At 38.2% G+C, this 15,745-nt stretch overlaps 1 pseudogene; it reads left to right on the top strand.

Annotated features, from left to right (window-relative positions):
• The first annotated feature begins 970 nt into the window (after positions 1 to 970).
• LOC134370528 (chromatin assembly factor 1 subunit B-like) lies at positions 971 to 9,180 on the top strand (annotated as a pseudogene).
• Positions 9,181 to 15,745: the final 6,565 nt, after the last annotated feature.

The following is a 15,745-nucleotide window of genomic DNA, read 5'->3' as shown; positions in this document are numbered from 1 at the left end:
GATTGGGGCTCCCTTATATGTGATTTGATGCTTCTCTCTTGCAGCTTTTAAGATTCTCTCTTTGTCTTTGAGTTTTGCCAATTTGACTATAACATGTTTGGAGAATATCTTTTCAGGTTGAATACATTTGGGGATCTTTGCGCTTCCTGGATCTGAAGATCTGTCATTTTTCCTATACCTAGGAAGTTTTCTGCCACTACTTTTTTGAATATGTTTTCATTGCAATCTCCTTTTTCCTCCCCTCCTGGAATACCCATGACTTGGATATTTGAGCGCTTAAGGTTGTCTGATATCTCTCTCAGGTTTTCTTCAATGCCTTTGATTCTTTTTTCTTTTCTTTTTTTTTTCTTTTTTTTTGTCTGCCTGTGTTATTTCAAACAGCCCATCTTCAAGTTTAGAGGTTCTCTTTTCAACTTCCATAAGACTGCTGGTTAAACTCTCCATTGTTTTTTTTTTTTTTTTTGCTGAATGAATTCTTCAGTTCAGCCTACATTTTTTTTCAGGGCATTGATTTCCTTGTGCATTTCTTCTTTCAGGTCCTGTATACTTTTCCTCATTTCACCATGTTGTCTAGCTGAGTTTTCTTGTATCTCATTCAGTTTCCTTAGAATTATCACTCAAAAAGTCCTTGTCAGACATTTCAAGGGCTTCTTGTTCTATAGGTTCTAGAGCTTGAGAGTTATTACCCTTTTGTGGTGTACTTTCTTGATTTTTCATATTTCTGGTATCTTTTCTTTGATGTTTATTCATTGTGGCAGGGGGTTTCATAGTCCACAGAGTGACACTATTGTCTGACTAAGATGTTGCTGGGGTTGTCAATTTGGTATGGCTACCTCGCTGACTTTTCAGTTGGCCACTAGTGCCTTGTCTGTGTGGTTGCCTCGGGTCTTGGGCCTCTCCGGGGAGCCACCTCTATGGTCAGCTTGGACTCGGCCAGGCTGCTGGGTCACAGGGTGGTACTGCAGTGTGCATGGTCTCTGCCGAGCTTCCACCTCCCCTTCTTTCACCTGGCTTCTGTCCTGGGATTTCTCTTTCACACTCAGAGTCTCCATTTGATGATGTTGACACAGAAGGTGTTTTGTTTACCTGGCTTTGGGTTACAGTACACACAGTTTCTGAGGCTGGGAAGTCCAAAGTCCATCTGGTGGTGGTGGCAGTGACCCAGGTGTCTCACATTGCAGGATGGTGGAAGAAGAGAGAGCAGAGAGAGAAAGACAGACGCTTCTCTCCTTTTAAGCCCTCAGAACCATAGAAGATTCTTAATGCAATGACATTCACAAAGTCCCCTTGGCCATATCAAGTAACATTCACAGGTTCTTGTGATTAAGATATGAATATCATGGGGAGGGCATTATTCAACTTTCCATAACTATCATGAAATATGTTAAACACAATAACATATGTATAATCAGCTAAAGAAATATTAAAATATATTAACTGCACTCTATGTGCCCTCATAGTTCCAAGACACACACTACAAGTAGATTCATAAAGACATCCTACATAAATTGTGTCCATCCAGCCACTGACACCCGGGTACTAAAAATTATTAAATCCCTTTTTTTTTTTTGAGCTGTGGCTAGGAAATAGACTGTGGTCTCCATGAGTGTCTGGTACATAGTGAGCTATCAAGATTGAACAAATTGTTAAAATATTGTACATATGTCATTAATTTCCATTTGATTTGACAGAAATCAGAGAGACGCAGGAGGATGATACGCAGCCTCATCGTATTCCACAGAAAAAACAGAAAACCAGTTGTAGCTCAACTTATTTTTGCTTCTTCTCCTTGGAGCACAAGAATACCCGTAAGTGGAGATGTCTAAACTGGAGCTAGGTTTGGAGAGTAGGGAAGGTAGATGAAAGCACGGCTGTGAGGTCTGGCTGAGATCTCCTGTCTGCAACCTGATAGATGGGAGATTTAAGTTGATACGGCCCATGCCCAGACCAGAGCAAAAGTAGAAGTTCTTGTATTTCTCCTCTGGGAGATGCTCATTACATCTGCATAAAATAAAGTCTTGAGATTCAAGGGAAATCTTGAAAAGGACAAGTGTCCAAAAGTGCAAGGTTATCAGAGCAGGCGTGCATTTGAGAAGACAGAAACCTAGCAGGATGACAGTTCTCATCAGAGAAACAGGGATGACTCACTCTGAACCTGAGAATTAGAACTCTGTAGGTCACAACCTTCGGCAGGTCTCTGACAAACAGAAAGGTAGAGACTGAAGTATCTACTGATACCAGTGGATTCTACATTTGCCTTCAAAAGGTGGGCAAAGCTCCCTAGCTCGTGTCCCCTTATAAGGCTGAAGATATGAAAAGGGACCTCAAACTCTGGCCTCTTACAACCTCCTACCCTCATAAACACACATGAATATTTACCCCATCATGCCCAGTTAGCCTCAAGGCCATAGGGCCTCACATTTATCTCTAGGCAGATCAGCACAGTGGAGTCTGAGCCTACCTAGAAATCCAGCCCAACGTCTCTGCTCAGCTACTGATAGAAAGATTGGTGTACTTTGGACACAGTCATAATCTCCTCCTCTCATTTTAGCTGAAAATTTGAAGGAGGAATTAAGACAAATGGGGATAAAATGTGAAGATATGATGTATACCAAATGAGGTTTCTGAAAAATAAAACAAAATAGTTAGAGATGAACAAAGATATAACAGTGGAGAACTTTTCAGAATTGCTACAATTTTTAGAATTAGGGAACATCACAAGCTCCCTGTGAGGTAGGCAATAATAAATGTGCACCTATGTTTGCTAGGCCTAAAATTTGAAACCCAAATAACAAAGACTTTAAAACAACTACCGAGCAGCACAAAATATCTTCTATGGAGTGATTGGCCACACAGTAAAGTTTTCAAAGGCCCTCATAGAAATCTAATGACAACAATATGAAATATTGTGCTGGCTATAAAGGACAGTCTCAATCATACATGAATAAGGGTGAAATAAAAATGTTGTAAGATAAAAAGAATAGAAAAGAGTAAAAATCACTAATGGAAAAACCTATTCAGAAAAGTTAAACTGAACACAGAGAAGCATGACAGCCAGAAACAATTCTTAGCCAGAGCTAAGAAACAGGTAAGTCTGCAATTGAATATTAATAAGTTTTCATGATTTAAGGACCAAAAATAATAATCACTAACTCAGAACTGATAGAACAAGTGTAAAGTATTGGATGACAATAACATGTGAGATAGTGAATGGAAGTTAAAGTATTGTAAGCTGCTTACATTGCTCATAGATAGGGTAAAGCCATTGACTCAAATAAGGAACTCTGCACTCAGGAAAGTAGTGAAATTTGGTAAGTAGGGCCTACTCATAAGAAAGCTCCTAGGTCAAAACAGAGTATATGGCAATCCTTAATTTAAGGTTGATGTATTTACTTATTTGTTATTAACTGCTGTAAAAAATCACCACCAAATTAGTGGCTTTAAGCAACATGAAGCTATTCTCTTACAGTCCTGGAGGTCAAAAGTCCAAAATAGGTTTTATGTGGCTAAAATCATGGTATTTGTAGGACTGGTTTCTTCTGGATGCTCCAGAGCTTGCTTACCTCTTGCAGCAATAGGGGCTTCTTGCATTCCTTGGTTTGCAGCCTCTTTGTCTCTTTACTTTAACCTATTGCTCCATGTCACATCTGTTTTCCTGCCTTTGGCCTACTTGCCCCACTCTTACAAGTATTCTTGGCATTACATTTAAGATCCACCCATATAATCCCAGATGATCTTCTCATCAGAAGATTCTTAATGCAATGACATTCACAAAGTCCCCTTGGCCATATCAAGTAACATGAACACACATGAATTTTTACCCCATCATGCCCAATTAGCCTAAAACCATACAACCTCAGGTTTATCTCTGTAAACTCTCATCCCTTCATTTTCCTTTCCTTACTCCCAGTTCTTTATACTCCTGGATATACTTGTAAACTCATGTCTTCCCACATTAATCCCTCATGTCCTCATTTCTCAGCACACATATTGTATTCCTCAAATTTGCTTTCTCATAACCTCATATTTACAATATTTCTATCTCTAACTCACACTAAGAATTCACTCTTGTAGAACTCTAGATTTCACATTACAAATCATGAAGCTATCACAATCATATATAACCTTCTCAAACTCCTCTCTGTTCCCAATTCCTTCACATAATTTCACAATCTAGGAGCTCACATGATCTCCCTTTTTTCCATATGTGACAGCCATTTATGACACTTCTGTTGTCTGTTCAGATCTCACAAAATTACTCAGATCCACACAGTCCCTCATATAAACAAAAAGGCTATTATATAACTGCTTTTAAGTACCACATGACATGCAGATCACATAACACATGGAAGATGAAATACTTGTAAATACACAAAAGTGTGCTGAGTCACCCAAATATACTACAGTCATGCTATCTCCATGTACAATGACAATTTGACTCCTATACTGACTACATGAAATTTTCAAAAATATGTAACAGATATACACAGACATGTATATACACCAGCCTCTACTCATCAAACATGACACACTAATTTTATGTAAAGCATATACCACATGTACTAAACATCAGCATCTCCACACCATAATAATACAGCAGACACTCTACAGCAACCTAAGAGGAAATTGTATGTATTTTGAGGAGTATAAGTTTGGTTATAGACTTAATCAAGCTTTAACAACAGAGCATGGAACTTAGTGTGTTTATGAGTTAGAATTTGCCTATTTATTTACTAAAGCTTGTGGTTTTTTTTTTTTTTTGTCTTTTTTTTGGTGACCTGAGCGCACTGGCCATCCCTATATAGGATCTGAACCCACGGCGGGAGCGCTGCTGCACTCCCAGCGCCGCACTCTCCCGAGTGCGCCACAGGGTCGGCTACTAAAGCTTGTGAAATCAAAAGTACAGGCCTATCCCTTGGTAATATAGAGGAAGTAAAAAATAAAACTAACTGGGTATTTTCATGATATGTTTAAATCCATTGTACAGGTAGAGTTGATTCAAAAATACACAGATTAGGAAAAAAACAACTATTCAAACTACTCTGAATATACTCATAATTGGGAAGGTTCCAAGATAGGCTTTGAATGAAGTGAGTAGAGATTTTAAAAAATGTTAATCGGGTGCCCTGTGTGGGCAGAGAGCACTAACAAAGGTGACACCACCGGCCAAGCCAAGTGGTAGCTGTGTGATTTAAAAAGTAAGCACCTTAGAAAAGAGCTGTGACCAACATTGGGAGATACATTCTGGAGCTGCCCCCGAGATTCCAATGGAGTCTTCTGCTCAAGCTCAGAAGTAATGAGTTAACACAAGGCATGGGTCCTGCAGAGCTCTAGCAACAGAGGCCAAAATGGCAGATATCTGGAAGAGGATACTGCAGGCAAGAAATGAAAGTCAGTGTTGCTTCCCCTGCCCCCCCTGCAAATTCTACTTGAGGAAGCAGTAGGACTTTCATAAGATAATCTCAGGTGACAAACTGAAGCATATTACCTACAACGTACAACAAAATTATTCTTCATGTAAACAGAAGTAGTAATAACATATAATATGTGCACCTTCCCATGTGCTGGGCAAGATTGTGAGCCTCTGATGCACTGCACAGAACCACATACACCACTCATGGGTGATCCAGCCCACCCAGATACAACATTCCAAGAAATATGTTTGTATACCTAGATTTTGGAACTTTGAACAGTAACTAGATTATAACCTTTGAGGATATGATATGTACCATGTGTGTTATTGTACATGGTACTTTTTTTCCCCCTCACTTACACGGTCCTTTTTGAATGTTCGTTAAATGCAAAAAAGTACCACATAGCTGATTTCCCTCTCTTTCCCAGGAATCATAGACTCAGATGAATACACCCCGCAGCCTGGACCTTCTGGGTCAACCCAGGCCCACAGCCAGACAGCAGAGGACTTAGACTCAGAATACTTATCCTGTGCCTCTTTTGAAGACAAGCTCAATCACAATGGTATGGGGGTAGAGAGAAGGAATCATGTGGAAAGGGGACAGAATGATGACCTAGAATTGGAGCTAAGCTCCTTTGCTCAGCAACTCCTTCTCTCAAGGACTGCCCAGGGTCTCTGTTTCCAATCAATGGGCAGAAATGTACCATGTGCTCTTTCTCCTTTGGAAAAGGCTCCTAAATGATATGGACAGGAAGATTAGAAACCCAAGTGAAATGGGAAGCATATTTCCAGAAGAGGAGTCTGGGGCAAGTCTGTGAAGTCTTCATTTGAATACCTCTAGCACCATGCCCAGTTCCTAGGGAACCCTCAAAAAATATTTATCTTTACATCTATATATCTATCTAGCTAGCTACCATCTAACTACATTTATATCTGCACTTCTCTCTATATATACCTTTCTATCAGTATAGATATCAGTATAAACAAATAGATATACATACATAATTTTCATAAATTTGCACTTCATATCCCTTATTTGCATAATTTCCAAAGAAGAAAATTGAGCTCATAATAATAATAGCTAACCTTTAGTTATTGCATATTGTGTTTTAGGCAAGGTTCATGGTTTCCAGTATTCTGTATACATCTCCAAAAATATCACATACAAGATTATCCAATCACACTGACATCCATCACACACACATTTTTAATAACTGTTATTGTTCACTTATATTTTGGAGTTTTGAATGGGAAAGTCACCTAAATTTCTGTGAAAGCAAGTCCCATGGGCAGTAATTATGCCCTACACAATATATCCACTCAACATATCTTTTTGTGAATGTACAAAGACCCCAGATTATGCCATATCTCAATGATGTATTCTGATATTTTAACTTTATTCCCCAGAAGAGAATGCTCCTGAGATAAGTGTGGTGGTCCCAGCTCAGGATCAGGAACCAGGAGAAAATTCCTCTGCAAGCAAGCTCAGGCTATTTCCCATGTGATGACTTTCATCCCCCTAGGTCTTAAAGGGGCAAAAAATTTCTCCCTCAGGCAGCTTTCTTTTTCCAAAGGCAGGAAAGATGAAAAATGGTGCAGGGACACAGTCAGCAGCACCCCTAAACAAGACATGCTTTCTTTTATTAAAGTATAAGCCGTGCTTTGAAAACTCACTACAGCTTTGTCTATGTTTAATTCTTCTCTGCTGTCACTTAGAAGAAGACATTTGATGCTATAACCAAAAGAAATAATAAGATGTGAGAACTGTGAAATTTCTTAAAAGAACACAAGGATCCTGCAGGAAGCAAATCATGTCAAAAGTTGCCAACAATGGTCCATGACAGAAGAGTAGCCCCTATTTCTCTCCTTCCCCAGTAATACTTGACACCTTTCAGGAAACAGCCTTCACTCCTGGTTATTAGTATACCATGGAAATTTTTTCCCAAGGGGGGAAAAAATTCCACTCCTTGTGGACTCATTTGAAGCTCCTCAGCAAACTTCTCTTAAGCTTTAAAATTATGAAATGGACAGCAATATCTCAGTCACTTCCAGGGAAAGGGCAAGACCATGATTGGCCTGCCCTTCAACCCTGCCTTGGACAGAGGCTTGTCTCTGCCTTTTCCTGTGCCTCTTGGAAGGGAGCCAAGCCAGGTCTTTGCTCCTCATGCCAGCTGGATGTGTGGAATCTGGTGAAAATGTAATGAATATAACTTATGTTTTGTGGAGTATACTAACATTTATAAAACAAATGTATTTCACAGGGCCTAGTTTCCAAAGCCCTGTAGTTTCAGGTATAACCTAACCTTTTAAAATTACATAAAGAAGTGTTAACCTTGCAAAAGACAGGAAACTTTCCTCAGGCTAAAGTCTCTGATATAGATATAGAATTGTAACACAGCAAAATTGTTGTCTCTCAAGGACAGACATCCTTGAGAGTGGGTTAACCTACTGATTGATATGTTAAGACAGTTGCTTTATTGTTATGTAAAAATACTGAGGAAATCGCAGGAGGAAAAGACAGTATTTGCTAAGAACAAGTTTTTATTGGTGGATTGACTTAACCTTTTGCAAATTGCATTGTGGAATGTCACTTTGTTATCTCACTGATGTTACCAGCTTCTATTGTTAAACTATACTTAACCATAACTCCACCTATGTTCTTTTTCTGTAACTTTCTGGCCTGGAGAATAAATACTGAGAGAACCCCAGCTCAGTGTTAATTTCCCAAAGAAGGAATGCCTCTCTCTTGAGGGTTCTGAGAAGTTAACTCCTTCAGGGTGTCTCACTGCTCAGAGGAAATGGGTGTTGAGTAATCCTTTGCATCTCCATCACCCAGGGGAGAAAGGTGGCAAATCCATGTGAGGACAAAGAGAGTGCAACAATGTTTTATCCAGGAAAATCTCAAAAATCCCATTGCTCATCTTCCATGTCCTGGAAAAGTGACACTTACTGTTCGCTGCTGTCCAGTCTACTTTGAATTGAGGCCAGTGGTGGAAATAGCCATGCCTGGAGCAGGTGAGGCTGCTCTGCCGCCTGATATCTGCAGTGGCTTCAGAGGACTCCTTGCTTCTATATGACACCCAGCAGCCTTTCCCTTTCAGTTATGTGTCTATTATACACTACCACACTCTGAGTAATATTTCATGGTCCAATGTTGGGGCCTTCCTGGCTATTTCATCCAAGGATGGCTATTGTTCATTTGTGAACATTTGAGAAAGATGAACTTGGAATTCCTTTGAAAGAGAAGCCAGTTTTGAGCATGAGAACTCCTGAGACAGCAAAGAGAACCAAGAGTCAGATGCACCAATGGTCTTCGCCAGGATCCGGACCAGTAGAGGGAACCCCCACCAGCAGAATCGAAGACCCCAGCAGTCCCTTCACAACCCTTCCTTAGGCCAGACAATCTCCAGCTCTAGCAGCAATCAAGGACACTCCCTCAATCACTCCTGGTGTCAAAAACTCCTTGCCAGGGCTGACAGAGGAGAAGACCCTGCAGCCTACTAAATCAAAACATGAAAGCCCACCCATCCCACAGGGTTACTCTGAACACATTGCAAGCCTAGAGCAAGAAAACACCCCAGAGAATAAACGTAATACCCTTAAAGACAGATACTTCACAAAATTATGTACCACTCAGCATAATTCCCAACCCTTCCATGGAAGAAATTCAGTCAGAGATGTCTGGAGACCCTCAGGGTAGTCCTCCAGAGCAGAAACAGCCCAGTCTTGGTGAAAACAATGGAAGCGCCCAAAGTCTAGACCCTTGATGGGACTTTGATGTCTTCTTGAAGGCCTGCCAGGTATGGGAGCCTACCACGAGCAGGTGGGGAGCTGAGGCCAAAGACAGATGCTCAAGCCCAGTGGCATCTTACACAGCAGAATAGACATTGTAAATTGATTTCTGTAGCAGAAGATACACATGTACTGACTTTTCTCCAGAAATATGTGTACTCTTGTATTCAGTATCTATCTTAACTTGGGGATATGAACATTTTAATAGACTAAATCTTCTTTTTGATGAGTTTCTGAAACTGGAGTTCAACATTATTGTTTTAGTCCATTTTGTGTTGCTATAATAGAAATACGGGAGGCTGGGTAATTTATAAAGGAAAGAGGTTTATTTGGCTTACGATTCTGGGACAGCTGCATCTGGCATGGGCCTCAGGCTGCTTCTACTCATGGCAGAAAGTGGCAGGCAGCTGGTGGGTACAAGCAGATCACATGGTGAGAGAGGAAGCAGAAGAGAGAATGTGCCAGGGTCTTTTTAAGCAACGAGCTCTCATGGGAACTAATAGAGCGAGAACTCACTCATTAATTCCCCCTCCCCCAGGGAGAGCATTAATCCATTCATGAGGGATCCGCCCCCATGACTCAATCATTTTCCAACACTGCCACATTGGGGATCAAATTTCCACATGAGTTTTGGAGGGGACAACACATCCAAGCTCCATCAATTATCTACTGTGAAAATCAGTAAGCTCTCCCTCAAACTTCTCACGAAAGTACAGACGCTTTATGGGTGGACTCGTTTGAAAGTTAGGATTAGTAACCCCATTTAGGGGTACTTTATTTAAATCGGAGTTTGGAATTTGAAGAAAAAAATATATTGTGGGTATTATTTGAAAATTTCACAAATGTACTGTTTAAATCAGTTTGCCCTTGATGTATGAAGAACTTAAATGAATAAATATGCACCCTCAGGCACATTGATAATGTCCTTTCACAACCAAGCAAAACAAGCTCTTGTTAGATATCTTACTATGTCTTCAAATCAACTGAAAATGTAAACACCTAGTAAGATTTAAATGCTATTAGCAGGTCATATTGTCTCAATAAAAAGCCCATGAAAAGTAGTTTAATTTCCTTTTATGTGACTAAGTTATTCTCAACAGTAGAGTAGAAATAGGCATCTACTTTTTTTTGCAGAAAAATAATGCGAATGTAATAAAGTCTAGTCAGAAATGAAGATCTCACCTTTAAGGCACAGAGGTGATGCCTTTCACCAGCAGCCACTAGAATAATGGCACCTGAGCATATATCATCGATCACATAGTCAATACCAGAAAGGAATTTCTCTCTTTATTTGGTAAGTCCTTTCTGAAATTTCTAAAGAATAATGTAACACAAAGTACAAGAATATACAATTTTCTATCAATGTATATAATCTATATAACCCCACTTTACTAAAATATACTTGAGCATTTTTCTCATATAATGAATTTTATGATTGTTAAATAGATTTGGTTATTTCTGAATGAACCCACTATTTTCTGATATCCTCATTGTTTCAAAGTCACAAAAAAGATGAATATTTAGATGAACTGAAAGTTTTAACTTTCTCCACACTTAAGGGAACAAAGTTTTTCAGATAAACACCTCAGTTGTTCTGGGATGAAAGTTACCATGGTAATTTAGGTAATAGTTACAAGTGACAGAACATTACCTTAGCAATCAAGAATTGATTACTAATTTTGGGAAATAGATAGGAAAAGGCAAACAGTAGGCTCTCACCTGTTTTCTTCCTTTATCCTTTTAGCATTGTGATTATTACACTAGATAAAGGCAGGACTCTGTTTCCTCTTGATGGTAGCTTTACAAATTGCTGTAATGTTTCTCAAAGTGGGTGCAATGGAAGTGAAATTTTGAAATTAGTAAACAAAATAGTGAAAAACTGAGCAGCTGCCAGCAAAGTAAACATGCTCTAATTTTAGATGCGAGCTCTCAGCTGCCAGCTTCTGCTTCAGGGACTGAAGAACACACAATAGCAACAAACTAAAAAGATAAGTGGGTGCACATGTGCACTAACTCCACCCACACACAACTTGTTTACAAGAACTATGCTACATGACCCCCAACTGGACCTGAGGTGAGGGAGCCTGACCAAACTATTCCATTTTCCCCACAGCCCCATTAAAAATATGACTATCTGCTATATCAGGTTTCCCCACATTGTGACTCAGGAATTCTCTCTTCAGAATTATTCAGTTTGTATTGTTCTGCCAGGCCCTGTTGGGAGACTTTAATATGTTGAAAGATGGCAGTTGTTAGCATTTATTTTCAATGTTAACCTATAGCAACACGTTTAGGAGCTATAACATGTTAGAAATTGTCATGTTGTTATAATAGATGTGATATTGGAAGCAAATGTAACTTTTAAAAATGATCTTTAAACTTTGTTTCCACGTTTAACAATAGTCAATTATTCATGATTATGACAAGGTGTACCAGTCAAGAAAATCCATATTTGCACACCAAGTCTCAATTATGGTTCTTCCTTAAGCACTAGAGTAAAATTGCATTAGCTCTTTGTATTTGTTTTGTCAAGCAAATCAGTACTTTTTGGCCATTACTAAAAACTGAGTTGGCTTAGAATTACTGAAATATTTTACTTGTAATAAAATGATTTTGCTTTATTATTAAAATAGACACCACTAATTTTAAACGACATCATTTTTTCCCTATTTCATCAATATATATTCAACTTTTAACTACCACATAGTAAAAAAGAATGTAAATATTTGTTGAATAAATGATGAAGTTATTTAAAAAATGAAAACATTTGGTTAAAAATAATATTTTTTCGTGTTCTTTTTCTCCAAAATCAAAACAATGAATGACAACAAAAAATATTATACATACGAGACAATGTAGTAAGCATTCAAATTAAGCAGTCTATTAAGATCTAGAAAATGCATTAAACATTTAAATATGACTTTGTATTTTTTTATAAATATATTTTACAATTCAAGTTAAATGCCAGATTTGATATTTGTTCTCTACTGATGCTTAAAAAAATATGATGGATATAATTAGAAGGTAGCCTATCTTGACCTAAATTTATAGTTTTATTGACAATTTAAGGGATTAGCCCACAAAAGAATGAGTAATTTTTCCTATAATGTTTCCCAAAACAAGTGCAGAAATGCAGAATTTGGTTTAAACTCTGTTTTTTTCCGTTTTAAGTTTACTACTTTAGTTAATGAGAAATTGATTTTATTTATATTTCTCCAGTGCATTTCCTCTTCTAGTTGAGATAATGTTTGAGCTGATGGTACATGAGAAGTTAAAATATCTGAAATTTGCCATAGCTAAAAAAGCATGTGAATAGATTTCCGGTGTAATTATACTTACCAAAATTATAATTTTCTCTTTCATCCAATCTCCTGTCATGTTTTCTTTTAAACTCTGATAGCTAAGTAAAAATTGTAATATTGCTTTTCACACGATGAATGAAATGTTTCACAGAGGGAGAAAATTGCAATGAAGAAAGTCTGTACTATATTTGTACCCATACAGGAGATAATTACCAAAAAATCATAAAATAGTATCCAGTGAATACAATTTTTTCATAGCTATGATGAAAGGTCTCATCAGGTAAAGACCAAAAATCTCTGGTAAAAAACAGACTGCAAACATTAGTAGCAAAAGACACTACAAAAATAGGACTGCTACATTTAGGTTTTCATAATTCTTGGTGATACCCTTATATATTTCATTTGAATGTGAAAATGGCTATTTTGGATATATAAAACATTTTCAGTAAAGTTAATAATGAACCTAAAACCTAATTTTTCCAAACCTAAAATTTCACTGAATTTATGTTATTTGTGCTATGTATATAGACATAATTGTGAATTTTCTAAAACTGGTAGCCAGTTAAATACTAATAAAGAAAAGGCTAGAGCATTGAGAAAAGTTTCCACCTTTATAGGAAAAACAAGACTTGGGCCATTAGACTTTAATAGCTTTTAATGTCTTGGGACACTGAAACAATTACCACTTGGAGAAAATGATTTAGTGAGCTGTGACAGCTATTCAGGAGTGGCTAAATCCTTACAAATGTTTTTCAGATTTACTCTGTGAGTTTAATCGCTATCTCTGGACAGATGATCAGCCTTGATATTGGAATTGCGGTTTGCAGGGTATGGACTTTGTCCTAGAAAAGTAAGCAAATTCCTTTGGTGCTCTTACCAAATATAGAAATACATAAAACTGTATCAACAGCACTCTCACTGTGAGCATGTTGAAAAAAAGGAAGTCTCAGAATTGTAATATGGATTAAGTCAATAAATATGATTTTAAATCCTTGAAAAACCACTTTCAATTTCTCCTTTCTTATTTCCAAAGCACAGCTGTGCTGGGTCAGCAAAAATCTGCTATCTGGTATGTCTTTTGGAAAGAAAAAAACACTTCCTAGAAAATTTGTGCCTCCTTTCTTTTGTGACATCAGCAAACTGATTTGCAGAAAACTTTGATAATGCAGTAGCTTTGTATAAATTTCTGTGTGTCTCACTGAAAATTATATAGCTTTTATTCTTATATGTATCACAAACTTACTGCAACATTCTCTTAGGATACACAATCAGATGCTAGAGATTAAAGAGGCAATGAGAATCATCTGGGGGTATTCTGCACATGAGATCACACTTTCCCTGAAGGCTCAGTAACAATAGTCATATTCTGAGTAAATGTTGAAAGCCTGGTCTATTACTGGTATTTTTGGGAATCCCTTAAAAATCTTGCATATTTCATGAATGTCTTGTGGTCATGAATAGTTAATTTTTCTCTCCACCATCGCTTCCACTCTCATGAACCATTTTTCTTTTATAGTTTGCTTCTTTTCCTCTTAAAAATAACTTTCCCAAGATGTTACTCCATCCCTGGGCTATTTTAGTTTAAGCCTGGGTATATCTCCCTCTTTAATTCAGAATATGGCTGAAACAAGGCTTTAACATCTCGCAACACATTATTATTTTTAAAATTTTATTTTTCCAGAATAATTAGCATATTCAACATAAACAATATAATCATTTTTGTGGCCCTTTACCAAATTCTCACTAAACCCCCTCCCTTTTCCCCTTTCCCACCTCTAGTAGCCTCAGTTCTATTCTCTTCATTTGAAAGTTCAGAGTATTATTGTGATTCTTTCCTTCCTTCCTTCCTTTCTTCCTTCCTTCCTTCCCTACCTCCTTCCTTCCTTCCTTCTTTCCTTCCTTCCTTCCTTCCTTCTTTCCTTCCTTCCTTCCCTATCTCCTTCCTTCCTTCCCTACCTCTTTCCTTCCTTCCTTCCTTTCTTCTTTCCTTCCTTCCTTCCTTCCTTCCTTCCTTCCCTCTCTCCCTCCCTTCCTCCCTCCCTCACTCCTTCCTTCCTTCCTTCCTTCCTTCCTTCCTTCCTTCCTTCCTTCCTTCCTTCCTTCCTTCCTTCCTTCCTTCCCTCCCTCCTTCCTTTTTAAGCTCCCATTAATGAGGACATGCAGTATTTCTCTTTCTGTGCCTGGCTTATTTCACTTAACATAATTTTCTCTAAGTTCATCTATGTGGCTGCGAGCGACAGATTTTCATTCTTTTTTATAGCAGAGTAGTAATCCATTGTGTATATACACCCCATTTTCCTTATCCAGTCATTTGTCAACGGACATTCAGGTTGCTTCCAACTCTCGGATATTTAAATAGAGCTGCAATGAACATGGGAGTGCAGGTATCCCTTCAACATGATGATTTCCATTCCTTTGGGTATACACCCAGCAGTGGGATTGCTGGATCGTATGGTAGTTCCATCTGTACTTGTATGAGGAATCTCCATACCATTTTCCATAATGGCTACACCAATTTACAGTCCCACCTCAGTGTAGGAGAGTTCCCCTTTCTCTGCATCCTCACCAGCATTTGTTATTCTCTGTCTTTTTGATACTAACCAGTCTAACCAGGGTGAAATGATATCTCAATGTGGTTTGACTTGCATTTCCCTGATGCTGAGTGACATTGAGCCTTTTTTCATGTGTCTGTACTGGGAATAGGGAGCTAAAATTCACAAAAACAAATCCTTGAACTGAACTTACCAATTGCAAGATACTTTACATAAAGTCTACCCTGGTAAGTTTTTCTGTAACCTAAACTCACGTAGCAAGGTTCAGACTACATTCACAATGGGAATGCCTTTGAGCATGGTTCCTGGACTTGAATCTCCATGAAAATTAAAAGTGTTTCACTAACTTCTAATAGAAGGCTTATCCCCCAGCAAACATACTAATAACTTTCAAAGATAAAACTTTGGCCAGAAGGGAAAAAAAGCTTTTAAACTTGTACAAGGCATCTAAATAAACAAGAAAGAATAAACAACACCTGTGCCAATCTTGGGTTTTTTTCATGGCCTGTGGTAATAGGACTGTGCTGTTCTCTCATGTCATGAGAGTACTTTTGGGGCAGTTACTGAGGCAAGACTTAAATCTGTGGTGATGGAGAGATTCATTACCCTCTCAGGGTCTGTACCCTGAGGACTGGTATATTGAAGCTCTTGTAGGGAACAGGATAAACTTGACCTGAAGAAAACCA

Source organism: Cynocephalus volans, chromosome 2, assembly GCF_027409185.1.
Source record: "Cynocephalus volans isolate mCynVol1 chromosome 2, mCynVol1.pri, whole genome shotgun sequence".
Classification (NCBI taxonomy): Eukaryota; Metazoa; Chordata; class Mammalia; order Dermoptera; family Cynocephalidae; genus Cynocephalus; species Cynocephalus volans.
Note: the sequence above shows the minus strand (reverse complement) of the source record. Positions and strands in the feature narration are given on the sequence as shown.